The following is a 27,355-nucleotide window of genomic DNA, read 5'->3' as shown; positions in this document are numbered from 1 at the left end:
TGTCAGATTACATTATATGCTTCACAACACATGCAGCGAGGACCAACGGTTATCCCTTTAGCCGGCCCAGATGTCTCTTTTATGTTCGGGACAACCGGAGAGGAGCCCTGCTGGTCATCCGATACTGTGGAGCTGCCTTACCCTCTCTCCTGCCGACACACATACACACCTAAACACACACACAAATGGCTCGTTCCTCTATACCATCTGCTGTCTGCTACTCTTTTAACACCAGCAAGGAGATGCATAAACCTGAGGAACAAAAAGAGTAGAGAATGTGGAAAGAGGTATGAAGAAAACATGGTAAGAGTCAGCTTGAGCTCTGTTGTTGTGGGTTGCTGCACAAGTGGCGTATGTAATTATTTGATAAGGTGTTGATTCCAAGCAACAACGAAAAAAAACCACATTCAACATGTACTCTTATCTGGTACGTGGTACGTGATCGACAGCAGAGTCTGACTAGTGTTCCTGAATAATTTAAGAAGAGAGAATGTTATCACCTTGCTGTGAGTAAACTCGATAGGTGCCTGTTTAATTGGTGCAGGTTTCAGTTTTGTGACTCAATTTGTTGTGCATCGCTCAGTGCAGCAGTTCAGAATTCATACTAAGGGCTTCACACTGGGAAAGAATGGCATTTCACCTGCAGAAATCTAACTTGCAAAGTGGAGTTTTGTTTGTTCTGACGGTTTGGGGGTTCCAAGACCAACAGTCCTGCTCATCATTTTTACACAATGCTAGGTGACTGACAGTTGGAGCAATTCAAGGCTTAGATGGACATGAAACTCTCTTTGAATCATTAGTTCAAAAGATGAGCAGCTGTCTTAGACAATATCTGCTTATTGGATAAGAGTTGAAGCCTGGTACAAGCCTGTGGATGTAATACTTTGTTGTTGAGAGAACTATGAGCGATCTAACTGTGCATTTCAATTATAATCAGTTTAAAATTCTCTTTGAGCCGCACATGTTGAGCTGAAGCAAAAGGCGATGCTTTGTAATAACCTTATAAAACAATCAGCAGTTTAGACTCTATGCCAATTTTGAATTTGAACAGCCACCGTGGTGCAGTCAACAAAGGGTTTTGACTTTGGTACAGTTCGGATTCCAAATTGTGACATGGCTTCTTTTCCTTAGCAACAGTGGCTGAGAGGTATTGTGGTGTTTGCAGTCACCCGTCACTCAAACTGACATGATTTCTCAGAAATAAAGTAGAAATATTTAGAATTGAACATCATGTTTCATAGATCAACACAATTGTTTTAAGTTATCCACTGATAATCTCATTAAAAGAAAACTTGAATTTAAAATGAATGTGGAGATAGAAATGTACGTCAGCATTTGACAGCGGCTCAAATGCTGATGTTTCTTTCCTTTTTTAAATTACATTGTCAAACCATAACACCTTTAGCTTCCCTCAGAGGGCAGAAATCCATTAACATTTGAGTTGGGGAAAATATCAAAGAAAGGAAGCAGAACAGACCAGCCTGCCTGAATGACCATGCGATGGCTTTCCATCTAGTCTCAAAGCCATGAATCCTACACAACATGATGCAGTAAAAATCTGTTCTGCCAACAGAAGCCAATTTGGTTTGGATAGTATAGCAGCAAGGGTGCAGACCTCATCCTTCCTGTATGTAGACTGATTTAGCAACAAAGGTTTAATGGACTGCCTGCTGTGAGAGAATGGTTGTGGACATGCAGTACATGATTGAATGGTGTATGGAACATATGACTATAAAACAAGTACTGTGCCTGCCTGAACTACCAAAAAAACACAAAACCCACAGTACAGTAGACCATAGGGAGTTTTTTTTTTTTTTTTTTTTTTTTTTAAAGCCTTGTTTGTGTTCAAATGCATTTACAAAAATGATTGAAAAAAAGACTTACTGTTTACTTGTTTTATGTGCTAGGGGTCTCTCAATCAAAACAATGGATGTAAACATGGACTTTTGATGACGTTGTGTAGTGGCGTTATGGGAGTTGTAGTTTAACACAATTGCAGATTCAAATATATCTGTTCACGGATAGGTTTATCCATTAAAATTTTATCCACGTTACGTTTAGTAACGTTTATTCATGTCATTTTGATAAAATAGCTGCAGTTTCCCCCACATAATTGTTTTCTTGATTCAATTTGTATTGGTAGCTAACGTTAGCTAGCTAGTTGACCAGTTAGCTAGCTAGCAAATAAGCAAGCTAACATTAGCCATCAGCTAACACCACAATATCACATTATATTTCAAGTCAGTGTCACTTTTTGGATGTTTTCAGCACCGGGGGAAAAGGGTTTGTTGTAACATTACTCAACCCTGCTGAGATACTTACTTCGGGGCTGTGGCTGGCTGCCAAGTATCTTCGGGGCTGGCCGTCGAGGAGCACACGTAACTGTAAAGAAGACCGTTTAACGGTAAAGGGGGGAGAATTTCAGCACAACACCGCGGCCAGCCAGACTCGGACGCTGAGGGCGATATGGTCTATTTCCCCGACGGAACATAAAACTTTCTGTTACTGCCGTTAGCATCGTTATGACCCGGCGCTGGAGTTTGTGCTGGCTCGGTTCTGTTTGCTGTAAGTTAATAATAGTGGCTGGCTGATGGCTAACTGTGACTGTGTCGTGCACCTGGGGCTGTTGTCCGCTCTCATCCCGACTGAAGTCTCTTAGCGGCGGGGAGTGAGGAAGAAAAACCAGGGTGGGATAGCTGGCTAAATTAGCATTAGATTTGTCTTCTATCTATACATCTAACGTTAACGCTAACGTTAGCTGACAAACGTAATCGTGGGTTAGCCCTGTGCTGTTTAACGTTAACTTTACCTTGATCAAAACAATTATACTTACAATAACTTCATGGACGTGTTGTAACCTTATAACGTTTACGTTCCCCACCGAGCATTAGCATGAGCTAACGCTAATGTTACTTGTCAAGGTAGCACGTTAAGCTGGATCAATTGATTTTGAAATGTATCAATAAATAAGATCTCTGCTGTATTACTGTGTTGTAAGTGGCATGTAATAAATGACAAATGCAGAAAGCAGAAAGCAAGCTGTATTACAGGTACTGAGTATTATTCTTTCCGTGACATTGTATGATTTACAATTCTCGAACGTATCATCTGGGTTCCCGTGTTTTGACAGAAGTTAGAGGAACTAGAGGGGGTCAAAGGTTATATGACGCCACTGACAGGCGACTAAATGGAACACCTCCGTGTCATTAAAATAAAATAACAGATTTCTCTGGGTTTGAACGTTGTTGGAAATATTTAGGATAGTGTAAGTACACAACTCAAACTATATAACACAGGTATAGTTGTTGTTAGACATTTTAATGCTGAAATGTTACATATTATATACCTTTTTAAAAATGAAGTTCATAAAACACCTAAACGTCTCAAAACATTTTCCATGCTTGCCTAAGTTGTAAAATTTCTCAAATCGATGAAGACAAGACATTATTAATGGAGGTTAATGGAAACAGAATTCCTAAATAAAGAGCCTGTACTACTTCGTGTTTTATATTCAGCAGTGTAGACACAGCATTGGCAAATGGCTGCAAGGGACTCTTGTAATTGGATTTTTTTGTAAATTAAGGCGAGTTACATGACTTAAACTCGTATTTCAGGTAGGTATTTATCCAAAATCCACATCTTTTCTCCCTTTTTAAAACATGATAGTTGAAGCTAATCATTGCACTGCAATACAGAGGCAATTACCCTGAGAGGAGGGGATGACTGTGGGGTCTTAGGAAGACTGAAGGACAGTACGGGTGGCATTACATAATTCACCCCTATGCTTTAACACCAATCAGGGGTGAAGCCCTATCTAATATCTCTAACATGTCCTCTATCAGACTATCAGACATCAAAGCTCTGTCCTGATTTGTTGATGCTGGCAGCAGGAATATGAGGAGCATTAATTCTCCGCTGATATTCCCAGGATCAAACTAAGCTGCTGCGGCCGTGATAAGTGCTGATTCGGCACAGACTATGATTCCTGACAAGGTGGCATGTTTAAAGACTTAAAACCGGCCGCAGACGGATAATTGACTCCATGTTGAAGGGGGTATGATTATTTGATCTGTTTCAGCCTGAGTTGCGTTTGTATTAAGGGGATGTAGTGATGGATTGAGCATACTAGTGGAAAAAGAAAGCAAAGAGATGAGAAAGGAGGGGGAGGAAAGGGGGGAGAGAAAAGAGACGGCAGGAGATTGAGCTGGACCTTTTCATCCATCCACAGCTGGTGTGTGTTGTCAGAATCCAATACGCAATTATCACCAGTGTCCTGTTCAGTCCTCTGTGTGTCCTCTGCTGCTGCGAGTCATGTCCTATCTAAAGAGAGACAACAGTACTGTATGTGTAACTGAGCATGCAACACACATGGGTCAATACATCATGAAACTGTTGTGTTTTTCCCCTTAAATTCCCTTAAGATTTATTTTTACTTTAGCAACTAACAATCATTTTGTCATGATTATCAGGAACTCAATTCATCAAGTTTATAAAATGCCAGGGAGTACTTTTAAAATGCCCCCAACAAGTTCGCAGTGCCGTATATATGTGCTGCCGCGTTAGATCCACAACTCCTGCTCCATTGTCTGATATCTACTCCTTAATTAAGTTCTAAACACTTTTCTCTGTGTGTACATGTACATACATGGGCCAGTATTCCGTTGTACAGCCTGGAAGACTGCATTTACGACTGTAGTTCATTTTCAATATCCTTGAAAAACTTCCAAACTTTCTCCTTTGTAATTCCCGTGGAATTCAGAATACCAGCTGGTCTCAGACCAGTGGTCTGTATGTAAATTTTGGGGCGTGACAAAAGGTACAGACCAGAGCCAGTTAAGGTACAGCCACCGAGGTTGACGTCAACTATTAGCTTCGTTGGGATGCGCCCATTTTCAGCAGCCGTTTAAAATTGTGAGATTTGCATAGGAAAGTGGTGTCAATGCGACTTTGAGGTTCTCTGTATGTCCTATTTACCCACCGAACTGTCGTTATTCAACTATGACAAGGTAAACTCGGATTTGCATTCTATCACCCCTTTAAACATGGTGGTGTGTGTGCGTGTGCGTGCGCGTGTACAGGCCTTGCCCTCAGCTTGTCACCCCATTAACCCAAACTGAGTGTGTATACTGTCAGACTTAGTCAGCAAGCCTGGAGCTGTGTGTGTGTGTGTGTGTGTGTGTGCAGATGTTGTACTATAAGTGTGTGTGGTCATGCATAGGGGAGGGAGGGGTTCAGAACAGGTCAAGCTTTGGGGAGATGTAACGGTCTCTGTGGTGCCTCTGTCAGAACTGGGCGAGACCTCATTTTATTACCTTCAGTCTCTGAGCCCAAGGCTATCGGCTCCCCCAGATTTATTACACCCCACCCAGGTGAGCACACACTCTCATATACACCCATAGAAAGACACTGCACTTACAGTATATTCTCACCGTAGGCAGTACACAGCGCTGTGAAATAACACAGTTCTTCAGACGTCCTGCAAAATCTTCATTACTGGTCATTCTGCTTGGGTGTCAGTGGGCATTTTCTCATTTGCTTCTCACGCGTTCAGCTGGAGCGTTATGAGAGCGGCTTGATATCTCCTTCGCCTGTGGTTTTAATGCATCAGCACTTGATATTCTGCTTTGACCTCTGCCGTCTGCCATTAGTGCCTGCTTGTTTGGAGAGCCCATCACGCTGCGAGAGAGCTCAGGGCCTTCTGTCAACCCTTGTTCTCTGTATGAACAGGGAAGGAGGTTTCATGGGAGCATTTGCTCTTCCAGAGGCTCTGATAATAGCTCAGTGGCTCCCCCAGTGGAGCAATTACGCTATTCGCTGCACATTACACCCTTTCTGCCCCGGCCCTAAACTGTGGTCATATACACACACGTGGGCGGGCACCCACAGCGATGTCTGCTCACACACACATACTGAGAAAAAGCCGGTTCAATCACATTGGAAACCAGTTACCGCTCTTGTGCTATTGATTCTCCATCCCCTTCCACCTACCTGCGTGGTTAGTTGGGAGTTAAACATGGAATTTTGTAAACCACAGAGGGACTACATATTCTGACAGAAAAATAATTTATACTTTTGGCAGAAATAATAAACTTGTCTGTGTCCATAAGTGTTGTTGCTGCTTTGCTACAAAAAACCTACATTTACATATAATACAAATAAGAATAGAAGTGATAAATTGTGTAATAATTGTGTACTAGTTTTCTAAGGCCAAGTTACAAATAGCTTTACTTGGCCAGGTAAACCTGTACCAAGGGAAACAATGATGCAAGACTAGTATCATAAATCACTGGTATTTAAACTGATGCTGGCAGGGATGTTTTGTCAAGTTAATTAGGCGGGCATTCACCACCACCACCATCCTATTTCTTAGTGTTGACATGTTTCAACTCTCCAGAAAAGTTGTGATTGTATTTTGTACAATCCCCAGATTGGCACATCTGTATCTTGACTACTTCTACTTTCCATATGTCACATCTGGTGTGTGCTATCTGGGCTCCAGTTGATTAATGGCAAATGATGCGATGCGCCGTGATACGGTCTGTTTGTGTTGCACTTGTGTTACCCCAGCAGTATATTTGCAGATATATATATATATTCCTTTTTCTGAAAATGACAACAAAATAAAAAAACAAAGATACAGATAGGAAATGCAGACAGAGAGAGAGAAAAGATTATGACATGGAGCAATGGTCCCCGACTGGAATCGAACCGGGGACGTTGCAACCACTTGGTTTGTGTGCTACTGTTCCATAGGCTCTGGAGGCTTGTGTTGTGTAGCTCAGGGAGATGCTGCTAGCCTTTCGCATTGTTGTTGTGGGCGTCCTTTTCTTCTTGGCTGGATGCCTCCGTCACAGTGGACCTGAGGGAGAGCAGAGACAGCTGGGTACCTGAAAGCAGGAGGGCCAGGCTGCTGTGAGCTTCTGTGTTTGTGTGATGTCGTAAGCAGACAGAACACACACACACACACAGACACACACGCGCACGCCTGACACACCTGCCGTCGGGCATTTTTAAACAGCACCTCTAGAGAGAGACTGGATGGATGAGGAAACATTTAGTCAGTTTCTCTGTGACAGCTCTGGGTGGCTTTCCTTGACTCATACCTGTTGTTTGACCCTGATTACATCGCCCCGATAGAGCAAGACGGATGGACAGAGAGCATTGGAGAGAAAAGGACAGATGAATGAAATGAGAGAGGGACAGAGAGAAACAATAGGCAGCTTTTAACACTGACATTTCATACACATCATTGCTTTCTGCATCGCGAAGTTGCAGAGACTTATTGACAAGAAGGGAAGGACATCTCCTGTTTTTCATCTGCATCTGTCAGTGTTTGCAAAAGTACCTGAAATCTGTTCACTCATTCACATCTCGCAACCACAGTACATGTACATGATCCAATCATTTCTCACCCATATGTCGGCTCCACTAGGCACTCATCTTAACAGGATTGAATTCTGTTTCTCTGAACTATCGACAAGATTATCAGACTTTATTATCTACACTTGTTTGTTTTTTACATGGTTTCTTTTTTTTATAAATTGTGGTCATCTTTTCCTGTATGCCGGTTGTGTGGTTGAATGTTAAATATTACAGTACAGTTTTCTTGGTGCTATGGTCTGTCTTTAAAAAGGAGATCTTGATCTCAACCAGACTAAAATGTTCAACATCTCTGGCCATAGGAACAAGAAGGAGAAAACATCCACACTAGTGGAACTAAAAAATGGGAATAAAATATATATTTATAGTAGATAGACATTGGTCAAAAGATGAGAGGGAAAGTGTTGGGGGTCCCACTAATTGGGGTTATTTGCAGGTCTTACTTGTCTAAATTTGGTTGAAAACTTTGGCACCTAGGGTACAATACAGTACCTTGTGTTACCAGCATTTTATTGTCTTTATTTCCTAACTACACATCGAAATGCAGTCATTTCAATGCTTTCAAGCACAACATCCCCAAATCTGTGCTTACCGGCAAAAGGCAAAGAGAGGCTGGGGTACAGGAAGTAGACCCTTGAGAGCCAATTTAGATGGTCACTGGCATTTCAGAGTCACACAGGGAAAGCCAAGTTTTCATTTGAAGACACAACCTAAAAGAGAATTGAAGCTAGTTACTTCAGAGTGAGTGTTGCGGCAATTTGAATGTAGACATTCCTGTTAAATCATAAATCTACAGTTCTGCAGTACTACAGAGAAGCTGTTGGCATGTACCTGAGGAATGTAATGAATGCAAAGTGATGCAGTCAGGTTTATTATATCGTAAAAGCTCCTTGTTGGCACTCGTCGTCACCCACTCCCTTATGGTGTCAGTCTGTTTCCCTGCTATTATGTGCTGTATCACCATTTAGCTTTCACACAGTGGAGGCTCTGTCATGAGGCTAGAAGTTGTGGGTGTCATGGAAGAAAGCGAGGAATGTTAAGATAAAAGCGTGAGCCACTGCAGGTTCATGTTTCAGTGTGTTGCTTTCTGAGCAGGTCCCAGAAAGACAAGAACTGAATGTAGCTGACTAGTACTCTAAAAGGATTGAGTTTTGATACTCAGCCCTGATTAGGGCTGCAACCAGCGATTATTTTAATAATAAATTAATCTGTTGATTATTTTTTCGATTAATCGATGAATCGGATTAAAAAAAAAAAAAAAACTGGTGTGTTGCGGCATTGACTACCGGTAGCTCTCTCTCTCGCAGCCCTTTCACGGAGCTCCCGCAGCGCTTCGTTCAATAAACCGTCTGTACACCTACAAAGTTCTCAATGCTTCGGTTAACGTTTAAGGACGTCATTATGCTACCGTTGAAGTGTGGTGATATTTTGAGCCTTTTTAGTGGTATAAATAGCAATTTGTTTTTACGTTCCCTGTGCCCCAAATACTAGCGTTGTAAGCTAATCAGCGGTCCGCGCTAGCGTCTTTCAAGCTCCAAACTCATTCGATTAGCATGAAAACATGTCCCAGAGAACAGCAGAGTAGGTACACATCTGTTATTAACCCCTAGGCTTGTTTTGCGCCGGAATTGTCCTTTAATTTACATCAACTCAATACATACTTACATACATATTTGTTGTTTTAGTTACTAGTTGTGTAAAGGTAAGTAACCCAAAGAGCCGATACAGACCACACACACACACACACACACACACACACACACACACACACACACACACACACACACACACACACACACACACACACACACACACACACACACACGGCGCCGAGTGGGGCTCTCCAATGCTTGGAGGCGAGCCGTGGCCGGCTCGGAGCCCTGCCGCTGGAGGAGATGCGACGGCGAGGACATGTTCAACGGCTTGGTCAGCGACATGAACTCGTAGCGGCCGTTGGAGCTTCCGAGCACCGGGCTTCCACCGCCTGCGAACGGGCTTTTTAGCTTTAGGAGAAGGCATTTTATCTGTTAATCCTACCGACGTAGACACTTAGGCATTATGTAGTTGACCCGCAGTGGTGAATTGCAGTGCTGCGCGGGTTGTTGCCGTGTTCCGATTGTTCTCATCTCACCTGTCCCTCGACAAAATAGCCATGCCATTTCAAAAATCTTTCATTTATTGTCACAAATATCATGTTTTCAAAAGCATCACTTTTATCAAATTTTATGTGATATATTTCCAGTAGGCAACTGACTGCAAACAGGCACATCCGGCTATGATCCGGACGGACACAAACGAGCAGGCTTATGTGCCGGGGCTAAGCCCAATTTAACCACTGGTTACGTCTCCGATGGTATTTCCTCTACCTCCGGTCTGCTCTTTTATTTTATTTTTTTCCGCGCTGCTCTGCTCCACGCTGCTCTGCTCCACGCTGCTCTGCTCCGCGCTCAACTCAAATTTTTTATACTCAAACTTCTCCGCGACTTATTGACTGGCGTAATAGTCGCGCGATACAATGAATCGATAATTAAATTCGTTGCCAACTTTTTTAATCAAATTTTATCGATTTTTATCAATTCGTTGTTGCAGCCCTAGCCCTGATTGCCCTTTTATATGCTAAATCATTAGCATACATTAGCATATAAAGGCACTTTCCCAGTTATACATTGAGTGTAATTTCTTGTTTTCACTTTTGGCTGATTGGTTGGTTGAATGTCTGGTTAGATGTCATTAGTGGTCCAAGCCCTAGGGGGCATCACACATTCAAAATTCTTACATCCTTATGTTCCCTGAATTCCGCTGGATCTCATGATGTAGACCACACCCATTTATGCCTTCTTCTTTTCTTTTCTTTTTCACAAAATCACAACATATGCAAAACCTACTTTTGCAAACTCTTCCGAGGCTATGAGACCGATGTGCACAAACAGAAAGTGTTGTGTATCTTGGCAAGAATTACTTCGATTAACACGAAACTCGACTCCCTAGTCCCTCAAACGCCACTGGGGCTGTGTGCAAAACGCATGCGTCACATCCCCAGGCTGTGTGTGTGTATGTGTGTGGGGGGGGGGTTTGGACCCCGTTCATACCTGCTTGCAGGTCTAGTTGGTTGTTGAAGCTGTAGACCTTTTTTTTAAGTCAGACATTTAGACTTGTCGTAGTAGGAAAAGCACAGACCAAACCAAATTAGTTATGGATGGCTCAGTTAGTGCCCCAGTAAACCATGCCAGTGAGCCTGCATGCACAGTATCAGGGCCCTGGAACTAGCTCAGCTAAATGGAATGCAGTCATTTTCAGTGTCAGTTACACAGTGCCTTCCCTGCTATGATTAGCCAGAATGTCTGCTGTGAAAAAGGTCTATTCTGACTTCAGTTATATGGGAGTCAGACTATTTATTGAAAACTAATCAGCCATTGATGGACTGAATGTCACAATGGTGAATTGAATGCCTCAACAGTTGTTGTTGTTGGAACAGAGGGTAACATTCAGAAAAGGTTCCCCACATGTCTCATTGCCTTTTAATATGAAAGGGGGAAGTTCTGAAACTGGCAAAGGTAGACTGAAATACTGTAGATGATTTAATGACGTCAATGTTTCCCAAGGGCTCTATATAAAGTCCAGCTGAGTGAGGCTTACTGTGTGTGTGTGTGTGTGTGTGTGTGGTTTAAGAGCCATTTAAAGTTAAGTGGTGCAGTATGAAGGACCTGTGGGGCGATCAAAACCTCCCTGTCTCTGGCTTCCTGTGACACACACACACACACACACACACACACACACACACACACACACACACACACACACACACACACACACCGAGTGAAATAGGGATGTATAAGTGCCATAAGTGAAGAGATACACATATTGGTGTGTGTTGGATAGAAGCAGAGGAGTGTTTGTGGAAATGACAGCCCACACATCTGTCTGTATCTTTTTTGTTTGTTTTTTACCACAGTGTCTGCTGTGACGTTTTTTTCATCCGGATTTTTAAGTTAATTTAAACTCTATTAATCTTTATTTCTGTACTTTACCTTTCCTGTCACACACCTACAGTGCCTACAGTGTTCTACTTCTACACTTTATATTTGCAGTGTGTTGTAGCTCCTCAAGCTGCTGGATGCTGATAAATCCCTACTTTTAAAATGCAATGTTCCTCCTCTGGATGAGAGTCTTTGTCTCCGCTCTGTGATTTGTAATCTATAATTATATCTTATTATATGAGAGTGCTTGGAATTTTTGACTGAATGATTTAAGGTAGATACTTTAATGTTGATAATAAGGGCTGTTCAGAACTATGTGAGGGAATACTAATCAACTATAAGTGGGTCTCACGGTTCCCTGACCTGCTGACGCTGGGTCTAACGGTCAAACCCATGCATGTGCTCATACACATATTAAATATCTCATGAAACAGAATTCCTGGAAAACTGTCACTTCTGGGAAAATGGTGAGTATTTAATGCTGACCTCATCCTGCACAACAAATAAAAACAATAAAACCATCACAATTTGTTCAAATATTCTACCAATCTGGACCTCTTATCAAATCAAACAGCCCTTTTCTTGAAGGGTTGTGATTTATAATGATTCTTCATTGTGTTATATCAGGAAATACATCGCAATAAAAGTAAAAATACAATTTAATGGGCATTTTAACCATGTATTTTGAATTATGTATATGCTTCTATTTTACAATAGTAAGTTAAGGAAAACATGGTGTTACTGCAAAACATCCACTGCTAATGATTTTAGTTGGTTCTTGCTACAATATTTGCTCTCTAGTCTACAGTATTTTTATGATTAACAATATTTTTTTTTACAAAATACAAAACGTACAACTCGCACTATGAACAAATCCCCCCTGCAATCCGACATAGGTTATCATGTATCCCGGTCCAAAATTCCTGGACCTTATCACAGGACCATAGGACGTGAAGTAATTTGCCGTCCTCTGTCTTACCTTTCCAGTCTACAGTATTAAAACGACAACAGATATTTTTATAATAACATTGGAACACATGACTATTTGTGTGTAAAAGCTGGCGCTTGTAGGGACGAATCAACAGAGAATTATGACCCGACTTGGAGTTCCCCTCAGCTCTACAGAGCTTTTTATCAACTGTCTTGGTTTTCCAGCTTTACTGGACTTTACTGGTTTGGTCGCACTTCTGTCATCAGCCCTAAATCCAGACTCAGCAGACAAACAACCTCTTAAAACCCCTCGTTTAGTGCCATGGCAGGAAGTACTGTGTCCTTGATGTTGTGAGGTAAAATAAGGCAGTAGTGCGAAACGGGCTGCAACACAATCCTACACACCGTGAATGTACGTACACTAAAAGTGCTTTAAGTCTTTTAAATCTGTTTTTTTTTAATGGTGATTGTTAAATTTCCACTTTTATTTGCTTTGTATGGTTATGCTGATGTCAAGCATTTTGAATTGCCTTTGTGTCTGAATTGTGCTATATAAATAAATTGCCTGGCCATGCCCTAATTTGCCTTATGGAAAGGACCCTACAGAAAAAAGGCATTTTTCATTACCTTTCACTTGATCCAGTCTGTTTGTTATTGTGTTTAAGTCTTGCTCACAGAGAAGTCTTGTTCTGAAATATTTTGTGAACTCTTTCACATTTTTCGAAATGGTAATGGCAGTTTTATTTATGAAGTTCCTTTCGTTACAGGTACACTCAGTGCTTTACATTAAAGGTCCAATATGTTATGCTGACAGCTAGCGTTTAAAATGGTTACTGCAGTCCAAATTCAAAATACTGAAGAGCCGTGTCCCCCGGCCCCTCCTCCCCAGCGTTGAAGTTCACGGGAGTTACCAGGTTGAGAACGCTAAACCCAACGTCACATAATGTAAATGTTAGCTTGATGCTAGTCTCACATTGCCAGACATTACTCTACAGCGCAGCGGAGTTGCTAGATGCTTCTTTATTGACGGTTATAAAAGCCCGTGCTCTCGCGGAGCTTTGTGCCCGACGGACAGCCACCTTTTCTCGGCTTAACATCACTGCAACAGCCGCTACAAATGCTGCGACTTCACGGTCGTCTGTACCCAGGGCACAGTCACTGTCTGTCGGCTACGCCCGCTGAAGAGAAGCGGGGGGACAATTTCGGCAGGGGGGAGATTGTTGGTACTACTACTTCCAGACGTGTTATAGAGCTTGTCTATACACTGTACATGTGTAACCCATATGACCTTGGGCTAATGGAATATATGTATATGTATATAGTGGTGATTAATGGGTGAATTGGATCACTGTGTGCATGCATGTGGACAAGTTGCTGGAGAATGCATGTGGGTATGTGGGTTTGACGCGTTGTCCAGTCACGGTGAGCGGGCTGGGTGATTGACATGTCCGTTTGGGCCAATCGGGCGCGGGTAGGAATGATGGCACGGCCTACCGTTCGGAGCTAAAGAAAAAAAACTGCGGGAGAGAGACTAGCGTGAGGAGAGATAACATGAGTTTACAGAGAAATCCTGCCGTTTTATTGTCAAGAGCTTGAGAAGTTACATATATTGGTGTTAGATTTTGCAGAGATTTTGACGGTTAGTCGGGTCTTTGCATCCACGGGGCCTCGGTGGAACTTGACTGCTTTGCTATTGAATCTGTTGGGCAAAAGAAAAAGGAAAAAAAACGCAACAGGAGTTTCCTCTGTGTTATCTTTCTTCAACTAGTTCGACAAGCAAGTTGTGGAAATCTCGGTTGTGCTGGGTATCGCCATTTTGGGTGTGTCCAGGCTGCTACACAGAATCGGTCAGGTTTTTTTTTTGTATATTTTGTTCTTTTCTGTTCAAGTTGTGTCACCCAGGATTGATGGCGAGCCTTCCCCCCAGGAGTCTGGAAGAGTTTTGAGTCTGTTCATGTACACTGCTTTCGCCGGTGCGGTAGGACAGCTTTTGCACACATTCATTTCTGTACACCTGGACTGAAACATACACTGGTCTTACCAGCTCAATTATCTTGAGACTGTACTGTACTTGGTTATACAGGGGTATATGATTGTGATTTCAATGAATGTTTGTATATATATATATATATATATATATATATATATATATATATATATAACCCATTGTTGCTGAAGTGTAGTGTGACAGGTTAGAAAGGTGCACCTAAAGAATTAGAAAACAAAGGACTGTAGGATCTTTATTTGCCAAAATTGTAAATCTTGGCATTCAAGCTGTTGTTCTTGTCAAATTGTATGTTGTATGTGGATCCATTTACCATTTCTTTATATAAAAAAAGCCGGCATTGTTCAACTTCAAAGCACCATTGTCTGAGTATCTCTGTGCTCCAGTAGTCAAACCTAAAATTCTTCTAGGCCCATAGTCATAGAAAGTGAGTATCTGTTACACATGCAGTACATTACACATTATGGTTGCATGCCAGTTTGCAAGAAAGTGGGAATCATCTTACTGTCCAACATATCATAACCTTGAAGCTGGCGATGGTAGCGTTAGCCACAAAAACATAACATAACGTTACATACATGGCAAAGCGACCTGTAGAAAACACTGTGTCCCAATCCACCAATTCAGGCTATGGGGTGTTTTGCCAAAGTTAAATTGCATGTTTCCATTATGAGGAAGTCAAACTTGCGGTTTCTGGCATATGTCATGGATTTTACGTTAGCAGTTAGCATGGATTAATATGGCGGCGTTAGCACTAGTCAGGATCTCTTCACTGACTGTGTCTACATTTATTTTTGCGAGTAACTAACGCAAATACTCGAATACAGTATAGTATACTGTATAATTGAATGCAAGCTCATGAATGTTGAAATAAATGAAAATGACTATCCCTACGTTAGCCGTGATATAAATGAATGAAGCTCAACGCTTAGCTATTTAGGAGGAAATTAGTCAACGTGGTGTCCTTTTAGGCTCTAAGCTGTCTACATCTCTTAAATGCATCTCCAATATTTACCCATGTTTTACCTCTTTTCTGGTTATGCAACTATGGTTGGATGATGTCCCATAAATTGGCAGTTGACGATGTTTACAGTAAAACATTGCGATGGACGATGATATTGTCCATTACTATATCTCTTTACATAAATATTTTTTTCTACTACTAGGGTCTAACAGTTAACAAAGAAACGATCAGACATACATTTAAATAGACAGTATTACATAGCTATGCTGCCGCCTGCTGGTAGGGGCAGTAAATTACAACTTGACCCACTTTCACTTAACTACGGCGCCGTAAAGTCTAGACTCAATTAGTTCGCCGCGATCTGCGACAACAGTACAGTGGAAAGTTTTGCCTTTAACAGAGCGACCGTAATAACCTAATATACCATCATTACTGAGATTAAACTACATTCTCGTATATTTACACTGAATAACGCATTCAATAAACAGAAACATAACTCTTGCAGCGCACATGAACAGATGCGCAATATTAGCTCGCACATAAAATAGCACCCTTGTGAATTAGCCTACTGTTGCTAACGTACATTCATAAATCCTACATAACATCACACTTACTTACTGATGCACGCACACAATAGTGTACACAAACTTGTGAGGGGAGAAAGGAAAGTGTGATAGCGTTCCACGTTAACGCCTTTTTTCTCTCATTCGAGACCGCCGTATCCAAGCCGGGGCGCAGAGCATGGTTACCGCATGCTGATACGTTACAGTCTATGTACGTTACTAGTCAAGGTAGAGCGAGTTGCTACGGACAGGGAGAGAGAGAGACTGTAAGGGGAAAACAAAGTAGCTTCCACTTAAGGGGCCCTATCTTGCATCCTGCGCAGCACAACGCTGTAACGGACGCAGTTGTCAATTTCCCGTCCAGCGCCCACGACTAGGATTAGTGTGTCTGACAGGGTGGGGGGCGTGGCATCACGATGGTGGCTCGCATCATGATGTCGGGTAGAATGAATCTATCTTTGTTGATCCCGTTTATTTGTTTGCTGCTTCCATGGCTGTACTACAGCTGTAGCGCGCTGGGTTTGCGTTTTTACAGGTCTGGCTGTCAAACTGGGCAGTTGATAACAACACACAGGCCAAAACACAAACAGAAATTCCGTCACGGAACGGAAATTTCTGGCTTTAGCATTGTTGTCAGAAAACCTAGTATTTCAACTTAGCATGTTTCCTTAATATCTGATGACACATTGTGGTCATTTTTTGATTAAATACAGTAAACATATTACACATTGCACCTTTAAAAGACACTCCTCTCTCCAACTCTCACTCACTGTTTTCGTTGTCTTCCGGCAACAAGTTGCCTCTTGCGAGATTTCGGAACGAGAGTTCGTCTTCAGTGACTTAGACACAGAAACATTGGAAAATATGGTCCAGGTTAAAAAATACAGACATCTCTCTTAATATATTTCTAGTCGAGCCTTGCATTTCCCTTTTAAACATATGCTAATGCCTTTCATACAATATTCATTTGTAGGACCCTGTGTTGGCATACAGTATAGTGTGTCTTGTGTAGTAGTAAAAGTGTCTCCTGTGTCTTGACAGCCTTCACAGTGAGATGAATGGACACATTTGACACAATTGCTGCAATTATGTTGCCTTTGTCCTTTTTGTACTGCTGCACCTATTGACTTTCATCAGGGTCCCACTTTATACATGGCCACACACAAACACACACACAGACGCACACACTTGCGGAGTCCCGAGCTACTCTGCCGCCGTGTCTCTGCCTGACAAATAACGGACATGGTATTATCTAAAAATTGTGTTTCATCAATCAGAGTGTGGCTGTTCTCTCCTGACAGTAACAGTGACGTAAATCTCTGCTCCTGTGAATTAAACCCCGTCATGGATGGAGGACTACCGGACAGAGTGGCAGACAGAAACACAGAAAATCAAAGAGAGACTGCATCGTTTTAATCAGGGGCTGCAGTAGGACTCCGAAATGCATACTCCTGTGCCTGCTTCTTCTTTTTACTTATTTCCTTTGTTCCCTTTCTTCTTCTTTGTTGTACAATGAGATACATTCGAAACATATTCTGGAAAATTGTCATTATTCTTTAGTAGGGCTGAACAATTAATTGCATTTGTGATAATATCGCGATATGTTAAAATGCGATTTCCTAATCGCAAAGGCTGCGATTTGGTCACATGACTCGCGAGAGCAAATCAGTCTGCACTCCGCAGAGAAAGCATCAACTTAGCACGCTAACGCTACGCCGTACCTTGAGCTGATTTCTGTCATTCAAACAACTCTGAGTTGTAGTTTAAAACTTTTACAGCCATTTTAATAAAATGAAGGGTTTTATTCGGGCTTGAGTCCATACATGCAGTTAATGGATACAGGCACACAGAACTGAAGGCTTGGTTGGCAACGATTAGCTCTGATTAGCGGTTAGCTCCGGTTAGCGGTTAGCTCCGTTATAAAGGTATGGAGTGGAAGAGCTGCCAGACTGATAAATGACGTTCGGGGAGCTTTCACAGCAGCGTGGCCGCGGTGTTTCAACAGTTTTATTAGTACAGTTAATCCCACGGCAAGAACACCAGCAACTAGCTAACGTAACGATAGCCTCTCTGAGCAAGTGCACTCGGCAGCACGCAACTTCACGAGGGGGAGGGGCTGGAGGCAGCTCCTCTCTGTGCACTGTAAAAAAATACACTGTTATGTTTGTTTGTGTGTGTGTGTGTGTGTGTGTGTGTGTGTGTATAGATATATACTATATACTATATTTTTACTTATTTAACTGTCTAGTGTGTAATTGTGTGTTCATACTATAAATTATTATATTATTCTTTGTTGAAAAATACAGAAGACAAAGAGCTTAAAAAAATAATCGAATATCGAATCGCAATATTTGGGAAACAAATTAGATTATTTTCAAAAATCGTTCAGCCCTATTCTTTAGTGCGTGTTATAGTGATCACCACCTTCTCGTAGCATCAAATACAGCTGAAATATAAATAACGTTTGGCTGCGTGAAGACATGACAGAAAGTGAAAATCAGTTTAAACCAAACGGCTCATTCAAGAAATTGAATTTTTCTGTGAATATTGCAGACAAGAAAAAAAACAAATGAGCCTTGAATATGCTGTTGAGTATATTGTCTGAATACAAAGAAAGAAAATATGTTCGTGCACATGTTCTTGCATGCAAATCTATGTGTGTATGGATATCAATATGTTATGGGCCTGTATTTATTTTTTTTATTTTTTTTTTAGCATAGTCAGTCACATTCCCTGTTTTGTCATCGGCTTGCCCTCTGAGCTGCGTGGCATCTCTCTAAATGCATCCATGAGAAGTAGGTCACAGTTTGTCGATGAAGTCGACACCCCATTCACACTGCCCACACCGTGTCGGGCCATTAGGATCCACCAGCACGGTGAGAAATAGATTAGGCTGCGGCAATGTGGGCCATGAAATCATCATCCCCGCAGCGGGGGCCACTCGTCGATACTGTGAAACGCTCAGAGGCACACAGTACATCCATTTACACAAATGCATGTGCACAATGCCCTCTCACAGTCCATGAGTTACTCAGAAGCATGTTGTTTTGTGTGCAGGAGAGCAACAATGGGTTATATATATATATATATATATATATATATATATATATATATATATATATATATATATATATAGATAGATAGATAGATAGATAGATAGATAGATAGATAGATAGATAGATAGATAGATAGATAGATAGATATAGAGATAGATAGATAGATATAGAGATAGATAGATAGATATATAGATATATATAGATATTATATATATAATATAATATAATATATATAGATAGATAGATAGATATGTATATATAGCACTATATAAAATGAGAAACGGCCCCTAAAATGGTTCACTTAGCAAAGTGATATAGCACCCACCATACAGTTTTTCTTTCACTGTAATTACAGTCATTTCAGTTGCTTCAGTTTGCCATATGAGACTTCTCTGGCATGAAGTCAAAGCTGAGGCGATCTGCAGTGTGGGTCAAGCAAATTCTCTAAAAGATTGTATGTGTCAACCATAGACTGTGTATAAAGATGGACCGCTTGACAGCTCCCCAAAAGTGAAGCCTGATCTTCCACTGGTGACTGGCTGCAGTAGAGGTCATAAATTCCACCCCTTCCATGTTAGCGGATCTAAAGTTAAAAAAAAAATATCAATATGTCAAATACATTTTTCCCAAAGATGGTGTCTCTCATTTTAGGTAGTTATTTTTCTGATAAGTTTGGTATTTGTTATTTGATACTATAAAAATGGGGTGTAACTTCATGATTGACAGCTCTGATTGACTAGTGATTGGTTGGGCGTGACACTGATACCATGGCTCCCCCGCCCGATCACTACCGCACAGAATATAGCTGTGTTCGAAACTGTTCCCTCATTCAGTCACTCACTATTCCCTATATACTGTTTACTAAATAGTGAACTAAATAGGGAATGGCCGAGGGCAACGAGATTTCAGACACTACACTGAAAACACATCGTTGCGTGACTTGCGTCAGTAGATGCACCAGTCATGTGTGTGACGAATTCTAGCATCATTTAAACAAACGGAAACAAAAATACTTGCAATACGTCCCTGAAACAAACCGAGCACTCAGGAGGATAGTAAAAGGTTGTATATACGTTGCATGTTATATTTCCACTGTTTAGAAACGAAAGCCTGTTCCATTTTTCCTTCAGTTGTTGCGGGTGTTACTGCTGCTTTTTCTGCCACGCTGCGTTGTGGTATACGGGAGTTAAATGTGGGTTACATCGTATGTACACTCAAAGTAGCCGTGCATTGTGGGTATTTTATAGTGGACTATATAGTGAATGAAATTAACCGCGGAGAATTCGAACACCACTGCAAAATGGCGAACACACTATATAGTGCACTATTTCCGTGATGGGGAACGGTTTCGAACACAGCTTCTGGTTACAAAATTACAAGATGGTGGCACCCGTAGCCGGGATATTTTGGCTTCACTTTGGTACTGTGGGAGGAAGTAAAGATGCGTCATCCATCTTTACAGTCTATGGTTCAATATGTTTTTATATCATGAATACTATTTCTAACAAGGTAACATTCTACTACTTTAAAAATGTGAACATGATATACTACACATGGTCTAGTGTAATGTTGCTGTAATGAACACTAGACTGATCGATACAGGGCGGAAATTCAGCAAGCTTGTCAACATGTAGCTATATATGTAGCAATATATTGTTTTTTTTATCGTCATCGCGATATCCACTGGCGCAATAAACACATCGCGAAAGGCTGCGACATATCAGTAAAGACACTCAGAGATTTTTGTGTTAGTTGAAAGAAAATATCAGAAGAAAACTTTAAAATGTAACTGTCAGTTTAGTGGTGCCTTTTATAGTCAATTCAGTGTTCAATTAGTTCAATAAAATAATGTTGGAAATGATTTCCTTTTATTGGTTTCAAATTCAACAAGCAATTTGTTGTATTTTAGCAGAATACTGAAAGCAGCAGAAATGCAGAACTGAGTACACTTTAATATCTGTTGTATCTTGTATTTATCGCAAGTAATATTATCGCGATATTCAACGTTAATCCCATATCAAATGTTTTCCTCATATCGTTCAGCCCTAGGGATGTAACAATTACCGGTGTGATACCGTGATAAAAATGTTGACGATAACAATTACCGTTTTTAATACTGAAAACCGTGATCATTTAATTTTACTTTAAAGTGTTCATGTGCACAGTTTTACATTTTAATTTTGATTATGAAGAAAACAAGTACATAATTAGTGGTGTTTCTTTGATTTGTTTACATATTTTTCTTTATGTCTTAGCTTGAATGTTTGGATTTGTATAATTTCAACCTGCACTACTGGAAATGTTCCTGACAAATAAGCTGTTTACATGCTGAACACTTGTTCCTTTGATGTTAAAAGTTGCACTTTTGATAAGGTTTTGCCTATATTTTTGTAATATAATAAACACTGTTACACTTTTTGAAACTATTTCAGCGTGTGTAGGCCTGTCATTGCTTTTTGAACATATTGAACACACTTTTAAAAATACCGCGATAATACCAAAACAATGTGATTATTTTGGTCACTATAACCGTGAGGTTACATTTTCATACCGTTACATCCCTATTCAGCCCTAATATATACTGTAGATTGTTTTCCAAAAACTTGACTCCTGTTGCTTTTGTTAAGTTACAGCTTAACTGGCTGTCAAAAAAGCAGTGATCAGTCGGTTTATTGTAGACTACAGCTTTTCTCTACACGGTTTATTTTCTTCTGCACCTGCTCCCACCTGCCTGCAGAAAAATGCCTGGCGCCGAGCTCCTCTGAATAAGTCCAATCTACGAGGCACTGTGCTGATCAGAGACACAGCCTCCCTGCAGTGATAGGTGCTTTCCTTTGAGTCCAACAGAGCTGACATCTCAAATTTACTTAACACAATAGATATACGAATAATAACACATGGCACGTACTGTATATAAAGTAACACAAAAGACAGTGTGCGCTGGAAAGATGAGAACATAAAAATGTCTTGAGGGGAATACCACTAAATCACAGCTTGACAGTATGTTATTCTCTGTTCTGTCCCCTGGGAGGAGGATATAAGGAGTTTATCCTGCGTTCTCTTCTGTAATGCTACCATACAAGATTCAACAGCCTAGCAGAGTCAAACTTCTTTTTTTTTTTTTTTTTAAACACTTCGATCTTACACACCAACAAACTTACAGACATGAGTCAAAATCCAGGAATTTTGAGTATAGAAGAAGGTTAAGACAAGGCAAAGGTAGATACGCTGTCATCTCATTTCTCATCCCGAAGTTTGCAACTAGAGAGGTGTTTTCACATTCCTCACCTGAAGGGGGCAATGTCTGTGCACTTCTCTAAAATCTGAGATTCAAACGTACACTGGGCAAACTACATTTGGGACGGCACAAATATGAAAGCCAATTGCTGTCTAATATGCAAAAGCCGTAAAAGAAACCTGAAATGTGCAGCACAGAGCGGACTGTCAGTATACAGAGAGAGAAAACACACTGTCATTGTAGCTGTGTCTGCTACTGCCAGGTACAAGCTAACAAACAACATAAACAAATAAAAGATGCTAACTACAATTACTATTCTGATACTTTTGCAAGTCGTCGATTTTGGTGCACAACAGACTCCTTATTTGAGTCTTGGTTGAGTCTAGGGCTGCGCAATTAATTGCATTTTTTATTGAAATCGCAATATGGACTAATGCAATATCCAAATCACAGGGGAGGCGCAATATGTGTCAAACCGTTGTGAATGAAGTATTGTGGTGCTGCAGAGACGTTGTATCCTACACATCCTATCCTACAGACTAAAGAAAACATTTTTGTTTGGTACAGATCCTCGCAAAAAATTCCATTAAATTTTTTAATTTGAATATTTTTCAATGAAAATGAGAATAATGATACACAAATGATCATTCCCTCCAATATTGTGACTCATATCGCAATCGCAATATCAGTTGAAATAATCGCGCTAAGATATTTTCCTCATATCGTGCAGCCCTGGTCTTGGTCTGATTGACGGCGGGTTCAGGACATCGAAAGAATCGCTGCGGATCGCGAGTCTGCCACGGAGCTCCGGTCTGCACCCAGCATGAGGCTAAAACGTGTATGCCTGAATCTCTCCTCTGTTTGTAGCCAATCTTTCTCTTTCACCGGTCAATTATGTGGGAAAACCATGTTAAACAAAATATGAATCATAGCAGAGTTTTGTGTGTTGTGCATACTTTAAAACGTGACAGGAGTAGGATAATAATTTATTATATTTTTATCAGCCACCTTTCATATAGACAACCGTGTTCACCAGCATACACACAGATATAAATGCACACCAATATGTACACACCAAGGTTATAATCATTAACGAAAACGAACGAAATGACGAAAACTAGGTGGGGAGAAAACATTGTCGTTGACTGAAATAAAAATGAGGCATTACAAAAAAAATGATAACTAACTAAAACTGTGTTGTCTGTTTGCAAAACTAACTAAAATAAAATTATAGAGTAAATGTCCTTAGTTTTCGTCTTTGTCAATGTCTTTCATAGAGCAAATATGTCTTTCAGAGTTGACATTTCATTCACAATTTTAAAATTCAATTTGCAGCAATTTCTGAGAATCTGAGAAGTTCTTTGTTTTTTCTCCGCCAGTCGTCATGATTCGGCACAACGAAAGAACAACTGCCAGGGTCATTAACATACTGATCAGCATTCATGAGGTGCTTTGCATTGACTATTTATGGTTAAAAACTAAAACTAATAAAAACTAAACTAAAATTAAGCATTTTCAAAAAATAAAAACTAAACTAGCAAACCCGCTTTTTAAAACAAATTAAAACTAAACTGAATTTGAAAACAAAAAGTCAAAACGAAATAAAAATAAAAACTACTGAAAAATTTCTATTTTAAATTGGAAATAGATCAATATAAGGATCAGCGACTCACCCAGTATTTTTTCTCGCCACCCCCGCCTACGAAGAAAACAAACAGACAACACAGCATAGACACCGCATACCGTTAGCTTACCAGTAGTATACAGCTAGGGTTGGGTATCACTTGGGTTTTTCCCCATACCGGTGCTAAGATTATACTTTTAAAAAGGTGCCGGTGCCTAAACCACAATCACAAAACAGACGGCGACATTTAAGAACGGCTTGTTTATTGCTCTCTTGGACTAAATATTAATAACTAAAGACAGCAACCACTATGGAGCTAAAAGAGTGTCAATAAAGATAAATGCACACACTACATTCACATATGCACACACAGGATTCATACATGCACACACATGATTCATAAATACACACACAGGATACACAAATGCGCACAAAATTCACAAATACACACACAAAATTTAAAAAGCACAGAAGATTCACAAATGCATACAAAATTCAGAAATGCACACACAATTCAGAAATGCAAACATTTACAAATGCACACAAGATTCAGAAATGCACAGGACAAGATTCAGAAACGTTTTTCTGATGCACACACAAATATATCTTGATTTACAAACTGCTTGCGGTCTGTGAACTTCACTGCATTTGTGTGTGAATTTTGAGACTGCCCTGACTTGGCTTGACACACAAATGCCTTTTTTTAAACAGGGAATGATCTACAACCAATCAGATATCTCCCTTGTTTTAGCCAATCACAAGAACGCACCCCACGTGGGGGATTGTTTACTTATAAGCCAATCACATGAACGCGTTCACACAGCGCTATATGAATGTGGGTGGAGTCATTCATTCTCGTAGTTATTCACGTAATGTTTTAGTAACTAGTTAACTTTAGGAGCTCCACACAGCCTGACGAGAAAGCGGCAAACTCCATACCCAGTGAAAGTCACTGTTTCTCGGTTATTGGACGACCGGGGCTCCGGAGCTGGCTGGCTGCCAGCTGCCGGCATAACTTTAGTATATTTACAGTTTGAATTTCGTCACGCCACTTATAGAACATCTACCCCAAGGTCTTATAAAGCTAACAATGGTGTCCGATTTCAATGTAATGCTTTTTGTGAACATTAGGGATTTCGTTTCAGAGGTCTAAGGAGGAGGCTAGCTAGCTCTCATTGATAGAGCTCCATCCAGCCGCAGGCTCTATCAATGAGACTCGCGGACAAGAGGCTTTTATTTCCATGACCGTTTGTTTAAATAACTCAACACACATATCCATTATGAGATTAACTGGAACCTGTGGTAAGAGATTGCGGGCGTAACAAGCTCGCTGACCGCGCTCTCACTCACACACAGCGGCCATTTAGCAGGAAGAGAGGAGCTGCAGGCCCTGAACTCTACATAGTTGATTTCTCGCCTAAAATGTTGTCAGAAGTGAATTTAATGATGAATAAGATGGTGAAAATTGTTAAAAATGTCCCATTGTTGGTTGTTGCTCTGTCTGCAAGTTCCGAGTTGGTAGTGGGCGTGACTTATAAGTTTGACTAATGACTCCTACACCACATTCATATAGCCATAGATATAGAACAATCTTTTTTATATATATATATATGCATATAGCGCTGTGTGAACGCGAAGTTCACAGACCGCAAGCAGTTTGTAAATCAAGATATATCTGTGTGTGCATCAGAAAAACATTTCTGAATCTTGTCCTGTGCATTTCTGAATCTTGTGTGCATTTGTAAATGTTGTTTGCATTTCTGAATTGTGTGTGCATTTCTGAATTTTGTATGCATTTGTGAATCTTCTGTGCTTTTTAAATTTTGTGTGTGTATTTGTGAATTTTGTGCGCATTTGTGTATCCTGTGTGTGTATTTATGAATCATGTGTGTGCATGTATGAATCCTGTGTGTGCATATGTGAATGTAGTGTGTGCATTTATCTTTATTGAGACTCTTTTAGCTCCATAAACCACTAGCACATCAAATCAGATTCAACTTTGGTAAACTTGGAAAAATTCCAGGTGGGGCACAACCCCAGTATCCACTCCACTGCTAAACATCATCTCTCAAACATCACACACACACACACACACACACACACACACACACACACACACAGGGAATCTGCAACAACCAGCACATTAAGACATTTAATCACACAGCGTGACAGTGTAGCCAGCCAAACAGTTTCCTGGTGGTGGGACAAATGATCCAGAGCATTCATACGAGTTGTTTCAACATCGTTATACAGAGGAAACAAACACAGTATCTGTTGGTTCCTCCCTTTGATTTATTCTGATTGATAGTGTCAGTGTTTTGTCTTTCCTATCCCATCAATCCCATTTTATTTTGCTACTCCTTTAGGGGTCAGCCCTTTACTGTACTGTAGGTTGAGAGCCACATCATTTAGCAGACCTTATTTTTCAAGCCTCTACATCAGCACAGAATGAAGTTAAAGAAGCTAAATTGTGCTTCAGTAAAAGTGTTCTTGCACTCTGACCTCCCTGTGGAAAAAGGCACATGAAAAGAGAATTTCCCAAATGGTGTCCCATTAATCATTGTTGTTAAAACAGGACCAGTTCCATTCTTTGTAAAAAGAGGTTCTTCTAAAGTTATGCGAGTGTATCTGTTCGCGAAAGGATTTCTGCCAGGGAAATTTTAGACTGTAGATTGTTGTTTACTAGATATCAAAAATATACGCATGCGTATGAATCAAATGCCAAAACAGATTTCAATGTTTTCAACAATCTTACATGAACTGAATCACCAGCAAAGGCAAATCATAACTGAAAGAAATGAGCAACATTCATCATCGATCAAATCAATAGTCAAGAAATGCTCTTTTAGATCCGTGACCTTACTTGTAGGTTTATTGCAGCTGTTGTGTACCGGCAACAAACATTCACGTAAGAACTAGGCTATTCCACTGACATGACAATATACACGCTCAGATGATATCAAAATCTGTCTGCCTTCATTTCAATCAGGAGATACTTCATTTAGAAGCAGAGAGAGATGAGAATTAATGAATAAGTAAAGGGAGTCTTCCTGATTGAACTTTCGCTAAGCTTAATTTTTCAGTTTATACTATGGTAGCTGTCTGTTAAACATCTAGGTGTTCTAGCCCATGTGGGCAAAACTATAAAGCTGTAAGTACCTCGATTTGTCAGGTAATTTACCATGTTAGATTATCCCAAAATAGAAATCCCTATCTGGTTATTTTATCTATAGACATTTATTTCAATTGAATTTCCAGATAATGTATTAAATCACAAATACAGAATGTGTGTTACGTTGCAGTTCATTAAACCAGTCCTTCTGCAGATATATATATATATATATATATATATATATATACACATACATACATACATACATACATACATACATACATATTGCAAGTCAGAAGGCCAAGCATGAAATAGTCAAACATTAAAGCAGTTTTAGGCAGACAGGCGGGTGCATCTGTGGCCAATTTTAGGCTACATTTGAAGTAAAAAAATATTTGTTCTGGACTCTCAGCCAGGATTCTGCATCGCCTGGTTAGTTGTAAAGTGAAACGGTGTGATCCCCCTTTAGGAGAAGGCTTGTACAGGTATCTCATTAAAAACAGTGT

The 27,355-nt window shown here is 40.4% G+C and overlaps 1 protein-coding gene and 1 long non-coding RNA gene across 5 annotated transcripts in view; one reads left to right on the top strand and one right to left on the bottom strand.

Moving 5' to 3' along the window:
• Positions 1 to 27,355, top strand: part of whrna (whirlin a) — a 217,923-nt gene that overhangs the window by 23,856 nt on the left and 166,712 nt on the right. The window lies entirely within an intron of this gene.
• On the bottom strand, positions 13,305 to 21,811 carry LOC118493062. Its single transcript, XR_004895007.1, has 3 exons — positions 21,801 to 21,811; positions 15,871 to 15,873; positions 13,305 to 13,398 (listed from the first exon to the last, which is right to left on the bottom strand). It is a non-coding gene; the product is annotated as an uncharacterized LOC118493062 (long non-coding RNA).

This window comes from Sander lucioperca, chromosome 14, assembly GCF_008315115.2.
Source record: "Sander lucioperca isolate FBNREF2018 chromosome 14, SLUC_FBN_1.2, whole genome shotgun sequence".
Taxonomy (NCBI): domain Eukaryota; kingdom Metazoa; phylum Chordata; class Actinopteri; order Perciformes; family Percidae; genus Sander; species Sander lucioperca.
Note: the sequence above shows the minus strand (reverse complement) of the source record. Positions and strands in the feature narration are given on the sequence as shown.